Consider the following 21,180-nt stretch of genomic DNA (forward strand, 5'->3'; position numbering starts at 1 on the left):
TGCCGAACAAATGCAATGATATATTTTTATCTGTCTGTCAAAACCTCCATATGTCTTGTAAGGGCATAAAGGGAAATAAGAATAGTCCAAAATATTTTAATGGAGATAATTGAACTATTCTAAGTTTAATATTGCAATATATGTGTCAACACTGGGCTTGTAAACACAACTCCTCATAAATTGCATGATCGTTATTGATGAAACATTACTTATAATGTTACAATAAGCAATTGAGAATGTGCACAATGGAACATAATTGTGGTTTTAAAATATTTCAAGGGAGATAATTGAATTAACTTAATCTTTATTGCAATATGTTGCAACAGGTCTTAATGTAAGATCATTATATGACAACCCTCTTTAATGGCTTGAATGAAATTGATCAACTTTTTACAGTTGTAGGAAACAATCATGAAATAATTATTATTAACTGTTTAAGTCCCTTTATAACTTTCAAAAGCAATGAATTTGTGTTATCTGACAAATTCTTATAATTTTGTTTGCCGTGTAGCAGTGATCCTTCCCTCCCCCTCCCCCACCACACAATTTTTAAAAATGATATCTTTTGCTTTAACATTTCTGATACAGGTATCCAAAAGAATCAAATTTCATATCACACTAGAACAAAGGGATAAAGCAGGGAAAAGACATCGAGTCTCTTATGGCCAACAACTCAAAAGACTAAAGATTATTTGTTGGTGACCATGTGTGCAATGGAGTCAATGGTGAAAGTTGGAAAGTTTATTTTTTATACATTATTTTTATTCTCAAAAGTTGTAATAACCAGCATGCCTTGCGATATTTTGCATTTCCTCAGTAATGGTAAGAGTATGAAAAGGATTGAAAAACATAATAAACATAAATAATGTGAAGCAACTAATATAAGATTCATGATATTGCTCATTATCTTCCAGAATACTTTAATAATCTTTAACATATAATGGCCAAATAAAATCTATCAAAGAATCTATAACCAGAAGTACAAAGATTTTGTAGTCTTGCTTTATATTAACATGCATTTTATTATACATGTACCCTAAATATTAAGGAGAGATACATATTGATGTGTTATTTTGTTCATCTGTACATTTGTCTGTTTGTCCGTAAAAACATGTTCTTATGCTACATAGCTAAAAATAAAAATGTGAGAAAAATAAATTTAGCTATTCTATAAAATTCCACATAGTAAAAACAATTTTTAATAATACAGAGTTCAGATTTTTTCTTTATATTTTAATAGTGAAGGGAAAGTGATGTATGATTCCTATTTGAAAAAAGTTGTTATTGTTACTTCACATCTGGGTAAAGGGTTGATGGACAATACAATGGCAGCATAGTTTTGTCACAGTGTAGTAGTGTAATTTTTACGTCTATTTAATAATAGTAAAAATGTCTTTAAAGTTCTGTAATTAATTGTATTTATTATAAATGTTTAACTTGAATTTTGATAAAGGAATATTATTATTTAAATCAAATCTACACTTTACTTTTTATATTGAGTTCATGAATATTCAAAAGGTTCTTACTTTAAATTACGTATTTGATTGGTCATTGTGATTTCGCGGTCAATTTATATTTTGTATTGACCAGGTATAATTTGCACGGGAACTTGAAAATTACAGTCGCATTATATTGTATCCCGATTTATATAACTGTGTTATGGTTTTAATTCATTGTGGACACAACCTATTACCTGATTATTGTAAGTTAACTTCTTTATTATATTATTAATATTTTCACATGTAAATGATAAAATTTAGGAAAGTTTCTGTTGTATGATTTTGTTCTCCTTGTAAAGTTTGTTTATTACATAAGTATGATAGATGTACCCGAGAATCTTTTATTTAGCTTCGTGCTACATGTATTTTATTATCTACCGTTGATTTGTCACGATAGAACAATATATTTGCTTAGCTATTTGATTATTGACACAGATAATTTATATTTCATAAATGGCGGCATATTAGACAAAATAAGGAAAAGTGATAAAGATGATATTTATTTGCACACTTATATTATACATTGTAATGATAGAAGTATAACTATAAATGAACTTGAGTTATTTTGTCATATCGTATATTTTAATATTTTATGAGTCCGAATGTTTATGATTGCATTTTGGTTTTAGGACTCCATTGATGTAATAATATAAAGAATGATTTAGTGAACTGTGCCTTGTCCTTGCCAGTAAAAACTTACTCCACAAGTGGTAAGAGTCAATCTGTTCTTAACTATGTAATGTTGTAAACAGAACGTTATGGATTATTTCCCTTTAAATGTGTGGTTTTAAGCATATTTAATATATTGGCTTAATTAGTCTTTATGAGAATAGTATCTACATTTTAGTTATTGTTGTAATGTAATTGTATGTAAAGAACAAACAATTTATTATGTTCCGATCAGTTTAATGTTATGTTCGCAGTTTTAACTTTAGTTTTGTACCATACACATAGTAAACCAGTAAATAAAATTGAGAATAGAAATGGGGAATGTGTCAAAGAGACAACAACCCGACCAAATAAAAAAACAACAACAGCAGAAGGTCACCAACAGGTCTTCAATGTAGCGAGAAATTCCCGCACCCAGAGGTGTCCTTCAGCTGGCCCCTAAACAAATATATACTAGTTCAGTGATAATGAACGCCATACTAATTTCCAAATTGTACACAAGAAACTAAAATTAAAACACTATATAGTACATTATTTACAAACAAGGGTTACATTTTAGTGTAATGTATCACAATGACGATGAGAAATAAAAGTACACGTGACATCAGCTCACTGATTGTCTATTATATGTATTCGCAGTATAGTACACAGTATTAAAGTGCATTGTATTTTACAATTATACCTATATGTGATAATGTATAACTTAGGGTACTTGAGTTTTATAATAGATCTGTTATTTATAATTGTGATATTGTTATTTCAGAGTTTATTTTCTTATACTGGTATAATAAATCATCCGAACCCTAAACAGAGTTGGTTGTATCTTGACCCTAGAATCGACCCTGTTACAACAGTACTAGGCGCTGCAGCTAAAGAAAATTGCAGATTTTATAAGGTGAGAAATATTATACAATTATCATGATAAATATATAACATTACTGTCAGTGTTTTAGACATTACCTAATGATGTTTTGTACTGCAACTAAACACATTGATAGCTATTCAAATTTTAACACACTCTTTTCAGACTTTTTCTCATCTAAAATGAACCCATAATGGTGGAAAATTTGGCCCTGATGAAATCAACATTGCACAAAATATTACTTTCTTCCTATAATCAGGAAACAACACCACATTTACATGTAGTTGCAGTTAGAAGTATGCCAAAGAAATATTGTGTATTTTTATGTCCCCACTTCAACAAATAAATCTAAAAATTCACCGGCAAATAACCTTTTGAGTTGGTTGATTAGTGCTTGAGTTGGGGGGGGGGGGGGGGGTCAGATAGTGGGCCCCCACTTGTGAAAAATTCTGGATCCGCCACTGATCACCAATGAAAATGACGTCACAGATGTAAATAAACAAAATGGCAGCGTTCACATAACACACTGGAAGCACATCGAGAGATGAGGAAATAGGGCATTGGACTTGAATAGAGCTGAGAGTGCCAGTAACCAATCATATCTCTTATAAACAGTCCTTTTCAGGGCCATCAATATTTTTCAAAAAGATTCTACCTTTGTTGTACATTTGAGAAATTCTAGAACACAAATGTATTTTCAAATGTCAGCTTGTCTTTGTTATTTAAAGTTTAAAGAATATAGAAAGTGATCAAAAGGCCTTTCCATTGCTAGTTCGGTATAATAAAGCAATTGGGACCCCTGAGAATTGATGAATATCCAAAATTGTTAACCCTTAAAACTTATTTCACTTCTTGCTGCGCCCTCTTTGAAATATATATATATAACCTTGAAATTTGACTTAAATTTCGCCCAATGACGGATATACGACAGAAAATACACTGTATTCATAGTATTAATATATGTTCAAATTATACAGAAAAACACAAATCGGAAGTCTAATCTGACTTAAAATTTTGCCCAATGAAGGAAACATTTCCGGACGTCTTTTTTCTCGTTTTTCACCCAAAATAACTCAATCCGAATAATCATATCAATGGATGCCAAATGCGATATTGCACTGTACCCATAGGACACAGAGGCATGCTGATTAATTTATTGTGGAAAGAAGAGAAGCGACACACAAAATGAGGTCTTCTCGTTTAATAGTATAGATACCCCAAATATACACAGAAAAAAATCCCATAAAATCCAACTTAAGGAAAACTAAAAAAATCACCATTTAAAATTCCTATGGAGATTTGCATTGAAAAGGGAGATAAATCTTGCAAACAAGGCAGAAATATCAATAAAAATTGATACAAAATTATAACTTTACCGCTTCTATTCATCAGAATGTATTGATTCTTGAATTTTTAACATTCTTTAGAGTATAACAAACAAGTTTAAAGGTGTTTTCATATATTTTATCAAGCTATAATCTAGATTTCGTAATTCATAAGTTGACCATTTATTGAATTTTTCAACATGTCAAGGTAAAGAATCTAAAATTAAATAAAAATAATTAAGCATGTATTCTTTTTTTTGTGGTTTAACGTTTCTTTAGATAAGTAAGTTGCTGAAAAAATGTAATATTCAGATACAAACAATACCAAATTTTCACATTATTTTTTCAAAATGGTTACAGGTGTAACACCACTAATTCAGGCCCGGCCAGAAAGCACATACCAGAAAGTAGTACATATTTAACACAAAATAGTTCCTACGCATGAGTGTAACTTTCAAAATATGTAGAATATTTAGGTATTTTTGGTATCAAATGAAAGCTGAAGGACTGGTGATCATTGTAGAACACTTTTGGACCATTAGTTTTGAATATTAAAAAAACTGCACCAAATTTTAAAAAGAGGGTACATTTGGTCTGTTTGTCAGATCTGAAGTACCTGTTTTGGTACATCTGAAGTTCCGGAAACCCGTTCTTTCTTATATGCCATGCAAGATATGTTGATTTTTTCAGTACAAGACACCATAAAGTGTTGCTTTGAAATGCAATGATTGCCACTTTATTTGAACTTAAAATAAAAGAGGTGTGCCTGCTTGAAACGGAGGAATTTAACATAGAAAGCAATGGGACCATGAATTAGTGGTGTACTTCCTACAAAGCTTCAGATTTGCAATTTCTTAAATGAAAAATGCACGAAAAAAATAAAATTACCCATAACACTTCAGTTTGGTACATTTCATGAGCAGAAGATTATATAATTTAGTCAAATACAAACTTATAACCCAATCAAAGTATCATACTTTACATAAACTTCAAGAAAAACAACCAAAAACTGACCCCAAAAGACTCATTTTTGCAAGAGTTATCTCCCCTTCCAATGTTAATTTCCATAGGAAATAAAAATAGCTGATTTTGAGTTTTCCTGAAGTTAGATTTTATGGGACTTTTTTCTGTGTATATAAAGGGCATTATGCTATACATTAGGTGTAAAACATTTTCTGTTGCAAATAGTTTGAGGTCAAACCTTAGTTTGACTGGACTATATATCTTTTATATTTGCCACTTTCTGATTCCATTAAAGATAAGTGTTTAACAGTTGTTATAATTACATTTTAGGTCACAGCTCTGTAAAAACAGAAGCCTGGTGATGGCATAATTAAAAAATCTAGAGGCAGAACACAATGGTGAAAAATTAAGAAAAGGAGATGTAGTTAATTAACTTCCATAATGTTCAAGTAAGTATTCACTCGTTTAATCCATGCATCGTTCAGTCAAATCTTGTGTAATAAGATATTTATCCACTCTCGACAGTTAAATTTTAAATATTTAAAACGCTCAGACAAGCCTTGTGTTTTAAATTTGAAAATTTAACTGTCTCGAGTGGATACATATCGTATTACACTCGATGCATTGGTAGAATATATATATATAGAGAAAACTAAAGGTTGAGAAAATAGACCTAAAGCAAAGCCAGATCAGAACAAGAAATCAGATTTCAAAAAAAGAAAAACAGCATAAAAAAATAATGAGCATGAGTTACAACATACAAATAGAATGGAAAAATGGAATGTGTCAAAGAGACAAACGATTTACAAAACCCAAATGTACATAACAATCCAAGACCGCCAATATCTTGCTATAAAATACATAATTATCTACTTTATTGGGTTTTTAGTTTTTAGTATTTTTTAATTAAGCATCTATTTAGCATTCAAATATAAACACTTTGTTAGGGAAAAAAACAAAATTGTGTACCTAAACATAGAATCTGATAAAAAAAACTTGAAAAAAAAATGACTTTGTCAGTACTGTAACACTACTGAAACATTTCATTGATTTCATTGAAAGTATAACACTATAAATATTTAGTCTTTTCTGACATTACTGATATGTGGTAGTGTATGCAAGCAGGGGGGATATTCCTTCATGGTTGATTTTCTGACAGAATTATTTTGATATTTAATTTCAGGCTCCAATTATATGTAAGAGGAAGAAGTGATATATTGTGAAAGATCCTGGAATGTTCAACTTTATTTGGAAACTGTTGGATAAAATTTACACTAGAAGCCAGTATCATATTGTCTTGCAATTGGAAACTATAATTTTTATGTAAACTGCTGAAACTGGAGAACAACATTAAAAGCCAAGATCAACAATACTTGGGACTACATCATTATGTATAATCAGAGTACATGTACTGTCAGAATCCATATGAGAACCAATCTACACTTGGTGTCTACATGTATATGCAATGTATTGTCAGAATCCATGGACTTGAGAAACCAAAGATTAACTATAATTTAAAACTGTATGCTTTAGTGTTGTCTAAATCCATAAAAAAATCCAAGATCACAAAAGGACCTACTTTACCTACCTGTTCCAATGATGAAACCTACTTTACCTACCTGTCCCAATGATGAGACCTACTTTACCTACCTGTTCCAATGATAAGACCTACTTTACCTACCTGTTCCAATGATGAGACCTACTTTACCTACCTGTCCCAATGATGAGACCTACTTTACCTACCTGTCCCAATGATGAGACCTAGTTTACCTACCTGTCCCAATGATGAGACCTACTTTACCTACCTGTCCCAATGATGAGACCTACTTTACCTACCTGTCCCAATGATGTCTACTTTACCTACCTGTCCCAATGATGTCTACTTTACCTACCTGTCCCAATGATGTCTACTTTACCTACCTGTCCCAATGATGTCTACTTTACCTACCTGTCCCAATGATGAGACCTACTTTACCTACCTGTCCCAATGATGAGACCTACTTTACCTACCTGTCCCAATGTTGAGACCTACTTTACCTACCTGTCCCAAAGATGAGACCTACTTTACCTACCTGTCCCAATGATGAGACCTACCTTACCTACCTGTCCCAATGATGAGACCTACTTTACCTACCTGTTCCAATGATGAGACCTACTTTACCTACCTGTCCCAATGATGAGACCTACTTTACCTACCTGTCCCAATGATGAGACCTACTTTACCTACCTGTCCCAATGATGAGACCTACTTTACCTACCTGTTCCAATGATGAGACATACTTTACCTACCTGTCCCAATGATGAGACCTACTTTACCTACCTGTTCCAATGATGAGACATACTTTACCTACCTGTTCCAATGATGAGACATACTTTACCTACCTGTTCCAATGATGAGACCTACTTTACCTACCTGTCCCAATGATGAGACCTACTTTACCTACCTGTCCCAATGATGAATACAGATTATTGATTCTTGTTAAAAAAAACACTGAAGAAGAAAATTGATATAAAAATAATGAAAATGTAGAACTGATCAGTTAAGGAATGTACATGTACTTGATGTATACATGTCAACAATTACTAGTTGAGCCTAAAGGATTGTACCTGTACTTGATGTAAACATGTCAACAATTACTAGTTGACCCTAACTTTGAAGTTATTGCAACAGAAGATTTTTAAGTTTTATTCTTTAGCATTATACCCCAAATATACACAGAAAAAAGTACAATAAAATCCTACTTCCAGAAGACTTAAAAAAATCGCCATTTAAAGAGATTTGCATTGAAAAGGGAGACAACTCTGCAAAAAAGGCAGAAATATTAATTAAAAACTTGAACAAAATAATAACTTTACGTCTTCTATTTATCAGAATGTATTGATTCTTTTAAATATCTAAGCCGTCTTTAGAGTATAATAAACAACTCTAAAAGTGTTTTTATATGTTTTATTAAGCTACAATCTACATTTCGTAATTCATTCGTTGACCATTTATTGAATTTTCAATATGTCAAGGTAAAGAATCTCAAATTTTATAAAAAAAATAATTAAGCATGTATCCTTCTTTTTGTGGTTTGAAATTTCTTTAGATAAGTAAGATGCTGCAAAAATATAATAGACAGATATAAACAATACCAAATTTTCAAATTATTTTTTCAAAATGGTTACAAAGCAACAAATTGTCAATTTCTTTAAATGAAAAATGCACAAAAAAAATAAAAATTCCCTTTTAACCCCATCAAAGTATTATACTTTACATAAATTTTAATAAAATCAACCATAAAAAGACTCATTTTTGCAGAGTTATCTCCCCTTCCAATGTTAATTTAAAATTTCTGATTTTGAGTTTTTCTCAAGTTAGATTTTATGGGATTTTTTTCTGTGTATATTAAGGGCATAATGCTATAGATTAAAACATTTTCTGATGCAATTAGATAAGGGTTAAATCTTAGTTTGACTGGACTAATATTGAAATTAACTACATAATGTATGCATGTCAACAATTACTAGTATATTGAAATTAACAATATTAATAAATGTCATATGAGGAATAAAAATAAAAAATGTTTCAAAAGATGAATTTTAAATGATCTGTTTTAATTTAATTATTTTGCTGCCTGTAGTGATTTTTTCTGCAAATATGATTCATGATATGAAAACTGCAATATATTCAGTTGTCTTTAATACAGATGGTAGTTAATGAGATTTGTACATATTGGAAATCACAATACACCTGATTGCTATTTGTCCACCATTACTGGATATCACACAGGTTCACGTAAAATTTTGACGTCATAAAACAAAATATCTGACACCACAAAGGAAAAGTGGTTGTTGTATGCATCAAAAGGTCAAGAGGCCAGGTCGGCCGGACGAGTAGGCTAATAGCGATAAGGTGTATACCAAGTGGCAGACAAGTTCTAGTATATGCACATGCCTTTGCATCATCTTTTATCTCTGACCTAAATGGCCATAATTCACACCATTTGGCATTTGTTGTCCATCTATATGCTATTCAGTTTCTATTTCAAAATTTATATTTTCTGGATATAAGGAGAAATAAAATATAGTTTTGTTCAATGAGACAGCAACCAAACAAAACAAACAAAAGAATTATGTACATGTATTGTTTGGAAAAACTTGTCTTACTTATTGATAACCTTTTACCTATGGTAAATTCTGAAAGTATTGCAATTTTCAAGATTCTGAACTTAACCTCATTTTCATGATTCTATCTTTTTCTTGAATACCGGTACTAAATATGTTTAAAAATATTTAGTTGATGGAATGATTGTAACAGAGTCGGATTTAGGGGGCGGGCTCATTGGTTGGATATACATGTATATGGAATAGATGGAGCTGGCCTCTCTTTTGCAGTCCATGACAAACTGCCTTTTACGAAAATTTCTGGTTCCTCCAGTGTACTTTAGGCTGGCAATATTGATTTATCTGACTTTGGCCTCATTTTCATGATCATTTATAATATTAAAAAAAATCTGATATCTAATGGTATTTGTCAAGCCTGCAACTTTTGTTGCAGAAAGCTCCACATAGGGAAAGTGATCTGGCAGCGGCGGCGTTAGCTTACTTCTTAAAAGCTTTATACTTTAGAAGGTAAAACACCTGGATGCTTCATACTTTGTATAGAGATGTATAATGTTACAAACTTTCTATCAGTCACATGTCCAATGATCTTGACCTTATTTTCATGGTTCAGTGACTACTTGAAAAAAAAAAGTTAATGTTTTTTGTAATGTTAAATACTCTTATAATAAGTAATTGGATAACTATATTTGGTATGTGCATACCTTGTAAGGTCCTCATGCTCGTCAGACAGTTTTCACTTGACCTGGACCTCATTTCCTGGATCATTGAACAAGGTTAAGTTTTGGTGGTCAAGTCCATACCTCAGATACAATAAGCAATAGGTCTAGTATATTCAGTGTATGGAAGGACTGTAAGGTGTACCTGTCCAACTGGCAGGTGTCATCTGACCTTGACCTCATTTTCATTGTTCAGTGGTTATAGTTAAGTTTTTGTGTTTTGGTCTGTTTTTCTTATACTATATGCAATACACAGCTACTTTTGCATAGGTACTATTTCTGTAGTACTGGAAATTTACTTTTAATATTCAGTACTATTTTGTTACTCTAAAATTATTGTAATATTTAGGTACCTGTATTTTACAGTACTTAATTTGTACGTGAAATTTAGGTACTACATATTTTTGGTTACTAACGTTACATTTTCAGCATTCAAATCTCTTGAAATTATGATTTTCAAACATGGAATTTTGTATTTTTTGTGTACCAAAATATTAAGTACAAAATACAAGTACCTAAATATTACAACAATTTTAAAGTAAAGAAATAGTACTTGATATCAAAAGTAAATTTCAGGTACTTCATATTTTTAGTGCAGAAATAGTACCTATGCAAAAGAAGCTGTGTAGGTCTACTATATTTGGTGTATGGATTCTATGGAATGATTGTAAGGTGTACATGTCTAGCTGACAGGTGACATCTTACCTTGACCTCATTTTCATGGTTCAGTGGTCAAAGTTAAATTTTTGAGTTTTGGTCTATTTTTCTAATACTCTATGCATTAGTCAACTGTATTTGGTGTATGGAAATATTTTATTATCTTGATGTTTGTTACGCAGGTTTGATTTGACCTTGACCTCGTTTTCACGGTCCATTTCTAAGTGTAATTATTTTGGTCTGTTTTCTTAATTTATAAGCAATAAGTCAACTATATTTGTTGTATTGAAGAATTGTTAGCTGTACATGTCTGCCTGGCATGGTTTATCTGACCTTGACCTTATTTTGATGGTTCATTAATCAATGTTTCTTTTTCTTTGATTAATGTTGAGTTGATGTGACAGTTGTAATAAAGCTTTATATTTAGGTCTATCAACATAATATCAATGATTAGTAGAGAAGGCGAGACATTTCAGCATGTGCACTCTTGTTTTTTTATCATAGTAGTAAAACTTAAACCTTTAGGAATATCAACATAAAATTAATCATGAATGGTGAAGCAGTCGAGACATTTCAGCGTATGCACTCTAAATAACAACATATGTGCTGAAAGCTGTGACTGCCATACAAGCAGATGTATCTAGGAATATGTAACAACTTTATAGATGTGTGATCTAGACTCCTGACACTGGAACAAGTCCTGATTGTTGACACCGTTTGCTTGTATTAGCATTATATTTTTTTAAGAAAACTTCTTTCAATATTTTTTTCACTGCTATCGCTTTTGATAAATCACAACTGTGTTCAGGATCCTCAAATGAAACTTTATATTTTTTACATATTTTCAATTTGTCTTTGGCAAACTTTATCAAAGTAAATTTCCTCTACAAAGGTTAGAAAGATGTAAGGATTATAGAAAAATAGGAAGATCGTTAGTATCATTGTTTATGAGGCAACTCTCACTCCAGAGACCAATTTACCTAGAAGATAACAACTATTATAGGTCACTTATTATACGGACTTCAACAATGACCAAAAACCCATACCGTGTAGTCAGCTATGATAAAAGGCCCAGCAAATACGTTCTTTTGTATATGTTGCACATATTAAAAAACTAATTTGTACACGCTGAAGGTTCACTGGCAAATATTTTAAGCATAATACGGATGAAAATACAAGTACACGTCCACTTAAGTTTTTGCCCATTTGATGAGTTCAGCCTTTTTCAATTGCAATTGATTTTTGTTGTTCGTTCTTATGTTGTACTGTTATACATCTGTCCCAGGTTTAGGGTGATCCCGTTAACATGTTTAACCCTGCCACATTATGTATGTATGTGCCTGTCCCAAGTCAGTAACTCAATGGTTGTCGTTTTCTTATGTGTTACTTATTTGTTTTTCGACATTTTTTGTACATAAATAAGACTGTTAGTAGAAAAGTGTGGTTAAATTCATGTAATGAAAACCTATTGAAATGGTTCCATTTGTTTAATTCGCTAGTGTAAAACATCAGGACAGATGCATTGGCACACACAGATTACAGAATCGTGTCTTTCTTGTGATAAAAAAACAACAACATGGAATCCAGACTCAATATTGTTGTAATAAGTAAACTGCAGCATCAACAATAACTTTAAAGTTTTTTTTTTACAAAGGAATGACACATCTCTTATGTTGACAGTTTTAGAAAATCAAAAAAGGCATTTGTTTTTTTCCCAATACAATTCTTTAAAATGTGTACACATCGGTTTTTGATTGGACATCTAAACTCCCTTACTGCTTTTCTAATATTGAAAGAACAGTATTATTTGAGACATTTTTTTTCAAAAGTTTAATGAGCTTCTTTCCAACTATCTTTGATATTATGACATTCCTGCATATAGTTTATAATAGAAAACCAAAGGAAGTGGGATATCCATATGCATTCATTACACGAAATCAGTACATGCACAGCAAACACACAAACAAGAAAGGAACACAACTTTTTTTGCTGTTCTACATCTCAAAGTATTAGTGAGTCCTTCCATATGGAATAAAAATCACACAAGTTTTGCTTGCCATGATAGGTAACTATAGTGGATCAGGAAATGGTTTTCCGTCTGAAGCACCAAAGTTTAACCCAGGTTATTGTTCTGGTATTTGTTTCCCAATCCTGTGTAGTGTTTGTGAACTGTACTTGTCATTTTTCTTCCGGTATAAATGGTTCCTTTCATCGACATGGTTTATGATGGACAGTTTTAGCTCACCCGGTCCAATGGACCGACTTGTCTTTTTCTGTCATTAACTTTAAAAAAAATCATCTCCTCTGAAACTATCGGACCAACTTTAACTAAAAGAGGGGCGAGAGATACCAAATGTTTCTACTTATAAATGGAAAGTCAGTCACAATTGGAAAGCTGAAACTCATCTCTTTTGTCGTAAAGTTTTGTTTCCACCGACCCTTATTGTCAATTTATAGATGTAAGTCAAGATATAAGGCCGACTTCACTGTATCTGTTGTATCCTTTATCTCTAGTTCGCGATCAATGGGATAGATGCGTTCAAAATAGTCACCAAATTTGAATCTTTTAGTGAGAGAACATCATCTATTTATCAAAAAGTAAAGTTAAAGGATATTGCTAACTTCATATCTTTCTTTATAAGAAGTTCCTGTATGAAGTCAGTTTCATGATAATTAAAAACAAGTCGGCAAGAAGAGGGGCACAATTGGTTCCCATGGATATGCCGATTGTCTGTTGAAAAACACGTCCTCCAAACGTGTCAGGTTTGTTGTCAATCAAGAAATCAATATCAGTAAACTTGGCTACATTCATAATTAGGGTATCTAGATTAAAAGTGAGTACGACCTGGTCTGTCAACAAACATTGCAGCCATGGTGAAAAATCGAACATGTGGCAAACATTCAAGTTTTTTCTATTATTTTGAAAACCGTCATGAATAAAGAAAATCTGACATGAGCATAAATTAAGAATATTGGGCTCATCCAATTGTCTATACATACGTCAAAATTGTCAGACGACTTCTAATAGGAGTTACTATCCTTTATAAAATGAAGAAAACATATTTTTTTCTCTCCATTTTGTCTATTAAATTGACAACTATGATATATAGATACATAGATGCAGAGAAACATTGAATTGAAAATATGATCAGCAAACAAGATCTCTTCTGACAAGTCAGTCACAGTTTGCTGATAAAGGTAGTAGGCTGTCACTCTTTATATGAGAGATTACCTAGCCCCTGAAATGAGGATTGTTTACCGTCTTTTGTGGCTTGAGCAAAAACTAAAGAACTTCAATATAGAATGAAACTGAACTGACTAGATAATAAGCAATACAAGATAAACAAAACAGAGATTTTTGTTGACGATTTATGTTCTTGTTTACAATGCTAGAACGTGTCCTTTGTTGAATATGCACATAGACCAAGGTGATCAACACATGCTCTTTATATCCCCTACTTCATATTCTTGTAAGTAAACTATCAAACATGAAATTGAAAAATAATGGTTTTTACTTGTACTTAAAATTGAGAATGGAAATTGGGAATGTATAAATTACTTCTGGGAAAACTCCAAACCCACAAATGATAAAAGCATTTAGATATAACACAATACATGTGACTGAATCATTCAATGCCAATTTGACATTGTAAGCATTTAGCTGTAAATAAAAATATATGTTTGTGTAACATAGATGAGACAACAATCCAACAATGAGGGAATGAAAAATTATTGATGTAGAATATGTCAGTAAACCTTAAATTATCCCGGACACCAAAAAGTTAACAAATTTCTCAATTTCTTCCAAAAGCATCATTCCATATAGCGGACAAAACTTCAATAAGATGTTTTTGGCTTGAGACAGGCACATGGAAATGTAGTGATGATAACTTAGTTGTGTAAGCCCGCATCTCTTTCGTATTTATCTCTTTCAAATGATATGCATGAATTTACTTTTCTGTTCCGACATCCACAGTACATGTAGTACTGGCAAAATTTGTGGATGAATGCAGATGTTTTAATAGTTGATTGATTACTCGATCATTTTACAACTACATGTCTTAGACTGAATATAAATTCAAATCATGTAAAATATACAAGTTACCTCCTGATCTTGTCATTTTTTTTTTATTTTGAAACCAAATGTCGTTATTTAATGATATTTCATTAATTAAAAAGGTGACAACATAGTTGTTTCCTTTAACATTCAATTTATAAATTTTGATTTTGCCATTTCTTTTTTGCGTGCCGAATCAATGTACACGCAACTGCGTGTAACGGTGTATATGGAGCCCGATCTTTTTCTGCATGACTCGAACAGCTTCAACAACACTTGTAACTATAGGTTGTCAAACTAATATCCGGGACACCAACAGTCTACGACGTGAAACAAATAATATAATCATAATAGTCTACGATAATACATGCATCACGCGTCGCTGTCCGATTCCGATTGACAACTCATTTCTCTCTCTCTTCATTTCTTTTTGTTTTTTTGTGAAAACGACGTGGATGCACGTGCTGTCGTGCCTCCAGGTAGCTACGCCCCTGTTAAGACTGTCTAAAAAAAAAAGTCAATGGAATTTTAACGGTTGAGTCTGTCACAAATAATCATAGTCAATAGTTCTAGACTAGTATTGTTTGATTTTTTTAACATTGTCATTTCGTGGACTTTTATAGCCGATTATGCGGTATTGGATTGGCTCATTGTTGAAGGCCATACAGTGACCTACAGTTGTAATTTTTGTGTCATGCATTTGGTCTCTTGTGAAGAGTGGTCTCATTGGTAATCATACAACATCTTGTTTTTATACTAGACTAAGTTCTCAGCTTTAACAATAATATATTTTGCCACCTTTATAACTAAATATGTCATTGGCCGCTTGTCCATATAGCAGACATGGCAAAACCAGTCAATGCTTCCCTTTCAGCATCTGATATCACTTTTTTTTCTGTCAAATTTGCCTGTACACCAGTTCTGTCTTTTATATGCCACAGTCATGTAGTGGTATACAACTGCCCCCTTTTTTACACAGGGTTCCCTGTAGTTTCTACTGAATATCCATAACTGGACTTCTTTGGCAATGTTCCAACCTAAAAACAAACTAAACAAGAGTGCCCATGCTGAAATGTCTCTCCCATCAGCTTACTTTCTATTTTTGTACCTATAAATTAGGCCATTAGTTTTCTCTTTTGAATTGTTTTCCATTTATCATTTCAGGACCGTTTACAGCGGACTATGCGGTATGGGCTTTGTTCATTGTTGAAGACCATATGTTGACCAATTGATTTTAATTTCTGTGTCATTTGGTCTCTTATGGAGAGTTGTCTCATTGGCAATCATACCAAATCTTCTTTTCTATAGCTTACATATTGCTATTTATAGTATTTGGAAACCAAACCCAAACACAAAAATAATTTCTATCAGTTTGACCAAGCTTGGCCACCAATAATTTTTGACACATGGAAATGTATTGGAACATCAAATAATACACACTTTTTTTATTGAGTGTAGTGTTTGATGGGTTGGGGGAATGATGGTTCAATGTTTGACTTGCAACTTTGAATCATTGTATTTGAATACAGCTAACCTATGGTTGGTTGACTGGAAAATACAAACAATTAGAAATTTAAACTGTCTTTATTGCAAGTGTATATAATGTATAATACAATAAACAATAGAATGCAATATTAGTATGATGATTTGAATAATTAACATTCATGAATCTACATAACAATGCATATAAATATATTGATCATTTGATCATGTCACTAATCTGTAAAATGATCTTAGAATTAAAGAAGAAATATGTAAAATAATGGAAAAACTAACTGAATATTGAAATATTGGGAGAGAAAAACTGATAGAAGGATAAGATATTGTTAGCTCTACTCAATAAAATAGATATTGATATATACCAAATTAGGCAAATAAGAACTTTCAAGTTTGATGCTGAATTTAGCCTGACTGTATTTTGAATTCTTATACGATAAAATATAGAAATTCTTTTGATAGCTTTAATGTGAAACTAGGTATCATGAATTATGACAATAAAACTGACAGACAATATGTAAACCAGTACAATGAATAATCAAAAGAGCTAAATACGCAAAAACACAGGCCTGTAGCAATTCCATCTACTGTGACATTGAACATCCTTTTGGAGTGGGCTCACAGGTATAACTTTTAAATATAAGATTTCGCTTTTTTTTCTATAAATAAACTTTATCATTTACTTAATAGAAAATTAAAATAAAAAAGTGGGGTTGCCATTCATTTAAGCTCACAATCTGCCTGGAACGAAGCTTGCATTTTTGTTCAGATACTTTTTTCTGTGGAACTATTATAATAGTAGAAAAAAAGAGTTATATCAAAATCAAATATTGCAGAAATTGCTTAAATTTTACAGTTGTTTAGTTAATTGATTTGTTAAAGTACAGCTTATTTGAAAAAAAAAAATAACAAGGGAGATAATTTGGAACTTTTTCAATGATATAAACATATAGTCATATGGGCCAAAAAAAAATCGGTTTTATTGGTTGATTTTTGTACAATAACATTAAGAAACAACTTATAGTGTTATAATTAATATTTGTAATGAAAAAAAGAAATGTTTAAAATTTTGCTATCATTTTGGTACCCTCGAGCCTCCTTATTAAGGATCTATTTGACCTGTTTTCATTCAGGGAACATTGTCAGCATGTAAACTCATGGTCTATGGCTTCAGATTAACATACTTAGTCTTTGAACTAATACATTTTCACTTTGACTCCAATGATTACTTTGATTTTTCTATGTGATTATGGAAAAACTGTTTTTCATATGGGAGATAACTCTATATTTGACTTGATTAATAACTATACAAATACTTTGCAGTGGCACACAAACACATGGATAATATACAATGATTGTTTCTTGATTACAGTTAATATACTTTTTTCACAGTAAATATGTTTCCTATGATTAACACAAATAATTTAAAGTCATATAGTAAAATAAAAAAATATAAAATTTTTAAGTATATAGAAAAATAAATGGTTTTAACAGAAAAAACACATGTCATTAGAGTCGACTTGACTCTAAACCGATAATGATAGAAGTTTGATGCACAGTAAATCACATTGCTGGTTATCTGAGGATTAATTTGAGCCCTTAACCACATCTGTACGTCAGCAAATGGCGATGAAACAAGTCTCTGAAATGGCCCCAAAAATATCTTAAAATTTGCTTAATTGGTTATTTTCTGAAGAACTGTGTACTATAGTTGAGTGATAATGGATGTCTCCGAAAGAAAAGTTACATTTATTATAGGAGATGATTTTTGCAACCCCGGCAGCGAGATTCGAACACGCAACCTTTTTTCCTTGGGATAGTTCAGCATACCCCTGTACCATCAGCATACCCCTGTACCAATGGCACCGACTCGAAATTATCGAAATTTAAGTACTTAAGTCTACAACTCAAAATCGAAAAAAAAATTTAAGAAGATCCCATCCCAGTTTGATTTCTTTAAGAAATTATGTGTTCAGATGATATATTTTTGTTGCTAAATGCATGATTTTCACGCAAATATAGGAAGAATCAACTTAGTCTGTCATTTTCCAATTCAGTGAAATATACATGGTCATACATGTTCCTTTATTTGAACAAACAAAGTGTTTTCAACTGGATTAGTTTATACCCCAACACTGACGAAATCATGTTTTGTTACATCTATTTCAACTTTGCCAAAAAAATATTCAGGATATTTTAGTGACTTTTTGTCTCTTTTACCATACTACATCTTTAAGAAATGACTTCGGAGTTTTAGCGCATTTCAAGTTTGCGATTGCGCTGGTACACTAAAACATTATATTTTTAACTAGTGTACATGTTATACCTATTAATTTGATACTTTTCTTCAAAATCTCAATGCACAATTATGGCAAAGAGTCATTATTCCCCTAAAAAGCACATTTTTGTTTCTACGCCCTTCTTATTGAAAATGTTCTTCAAAATTCCAAGAAAAATAAATGGTTTTAACAGAAAAAATACATGTCATTAGAGTCGACCTGACTCTAAACTGATAATTATAGAAGTTTGATGCACAGTAAATCACATTGCTGGTTATCTGAGGATTAATTTGAGACTACATCTGTACGTCAGCAAATGGCGATGAAACAAGTCTGTGAAATGCCCCCAAAAATATCTTAAAATTTGCTTCATTGGTTATTTTCTGAAGAACTGTGTACTATAGTTGAGTGATAATGGATGTCTGCGAAAGAAAAGTTACATTTATTATAGGAGATGATTCTTGCAACCCCGGCAGCGAGATTCGAACACGCAACCTTTTTTCCTTCGGATAGTTCACTACAGCATACCCCTGTAACTCTGGCACCGACTCGAAATTAATGAAATTTTAGTACTTAAGTCTACAACTCAAAATCGAAAAAAAAAATTAAGAAGATCCCATCCCAGTTTGATTTCTTTAAGAAATTATGTGTTCAGATGATATATTTTTGTTGCTAAATGCATGATTTTTACGCAAATATAGGAAGAATCAACTTAGTCTGTCATTTTCCAATTCAGTGAAATATACATGGTCATACATGTTCTTTTATTTGAACAAACAAAGTGTTTTCAACTGTATTATTTATACCTCAACACTGACGAAATTATGTTTTGTTACATCTATTTCAACTTTGCCAAAAAAATATTCAGGATATTTTAGTGACTTTTTGTCTCTTTTACCATACTATATCTTTAAGAAATGACTTCGGAGTTTTAGCGCATTTCAAGTTTGCGATTGCGCTGGTACACTAAAAAATGATATTTTTAACTAGTGTACATGTTTTACCTATTAATTTGATTCTTTTCTTCAAAATCTCAATGCACAATTATTGGAAAAAGTCATTATTCCCCTAAAAAGCACAGTTTTCTACGCCCTTCTTTTTGAAAATATTCTTCAAAATTCCAAGAAAAATAAATGGTTTTAACAGAAAAAAAAATACATGTCATTAGAGTCGACTTGACTCTAAACCGATAATGATAGAAGTTTGATGCACAGTAAATCACATTGCTGGTTATCTGAGGATTAATTTGAGTCCTTAACCACATCTGTACGTCAGCAAATGGCGATGAAACAAGTCTCTGAAATGCCCCCAAAAATATCTTAAAATTTGCTTAATTGGTTATTTTCTGAAGAACTGTGTACTATAGTTCAGTGATAATGGATGTCTGCGAAAGAAAAGTTACATTTATTATAGGAGATGGTTTTTGCAACCCCGGCAGCGAGATTCGAACACGCAACCTTTTTTTCTTGGGATAGTTCAGCATACCCCTGTACCACTGGCATCGACTCGAAATTATCGAAATTTAAGTACTTAAGTCTACAACTCAAAATCGAAAAAAAAATTAAGAAGATCCCATCCCAGTTTGATTTCTTTAAGAAATTATGTGTTCAGATGATATATTTTTGTTGCTAAATGCATGATTTTCACGCAAATATAGGAAGAATCAACTTAGTCTGTCATTTTCCAATTCAGTGAAATATACATGGTCATACATGTTCCTTTATTTGAACAAACAAAGTGTTTTCAACTGTATTATTTATGCCCCAACACTGACAAAATCATGTTTTGTTACATCTATTTCAACTTTGCCAAAAAAATATTCAGGATATTTTAGTGACTTTTTGTCTCTTTTACCATACTACATCTTTAAGAAATGACTTCGGAGTTTTAGCGCATTTCAAGTTTGCGATTGCGCTGGTACACTAAAACATTATATTTTTAACTAGTGTACATGTTATACCTATTAATTTGATACTTTTCTTCAAAATCTCAATGCACAATTATGGCAAAGAGTCATTATTCCCCTAAAAAGCACATTTTTGTTTCTACGCCCTTCTTATTGAAAATGTTCTTCAAAATTCCAAGAAAAATAAATGGTTTTAACAGAAAAAATACATGTCATTAGAGTCGACCTGACTCTAAACTGATAATTATAGAAGTTTGATGCACAGTAAATCACATTGCTGGTTATCTGAGGATTAATTTGAGACTACATCTGTACGTCAGCAAATGGCGATAAAACAAGTCTCTGAAATGCCCTAAAAAATATCTTAAAATTTGCTTCATTGGTTATTTTCTGAAGAACTGTGTACTATAGTTGAGTGATAATGGATGTCTCCGAAAGAAAAGTTACATTTATTATAGGAGATGATTTTTGCAACCCCAGCAGCGAGATTCGAACACGCAACCTTTTTTTCTTGGGATAGTTCAGCATACCCCTGTACCACTGGCACCGACTCGAAATTGTCGAAATTTAAGTACTTAAGTCTACAACTCAAAATCGAAAAAAAAAATTAACTAAGAAGATCCCATCCCAGTTTGATTTCTTT

The 21,180-nt window shown here is 31.8% G+C and overlaps 1 long non-coding RNA gene across 1 annotated transcript; it reads left to right on the top strand.

Annotated features, from left to right (window-relative positions):
• The first annotated feature begins 2,936 nt into the window (after positions 1 to 2,936).
• LOC134713938 (uncharacterized) lies at positions 2,937 to 6,910 on the top strand. Its single transcript, XR_010106433.1, has 3 exons — positions 2,937 to 3,063; positions 5,649 to 5,767; positions 6,502 to 6,910. It is a non-coding gene; the product is annotated as an uncharacterized LOC134713938 (long non-coding RNA).
• Positions 6,911 to 21,180: the final 14,270 nt, after the last annotated feature.

This window comes from Mytilus trossulus, chromosome 4 (genome assembly GCF_036588685.1).
Source record: "Mytilus trossulus isolate FHL-02 chromosome 4, PNRI_Mtr1.1.1.hap1, whole genome shotgun sequence".
Lineage (NCBI taxonomy): Eukaryota > Metazoa > Mollusca > Bivalvia > Mytilida > Mytilidae > Mytilus > Mytilus trossulus.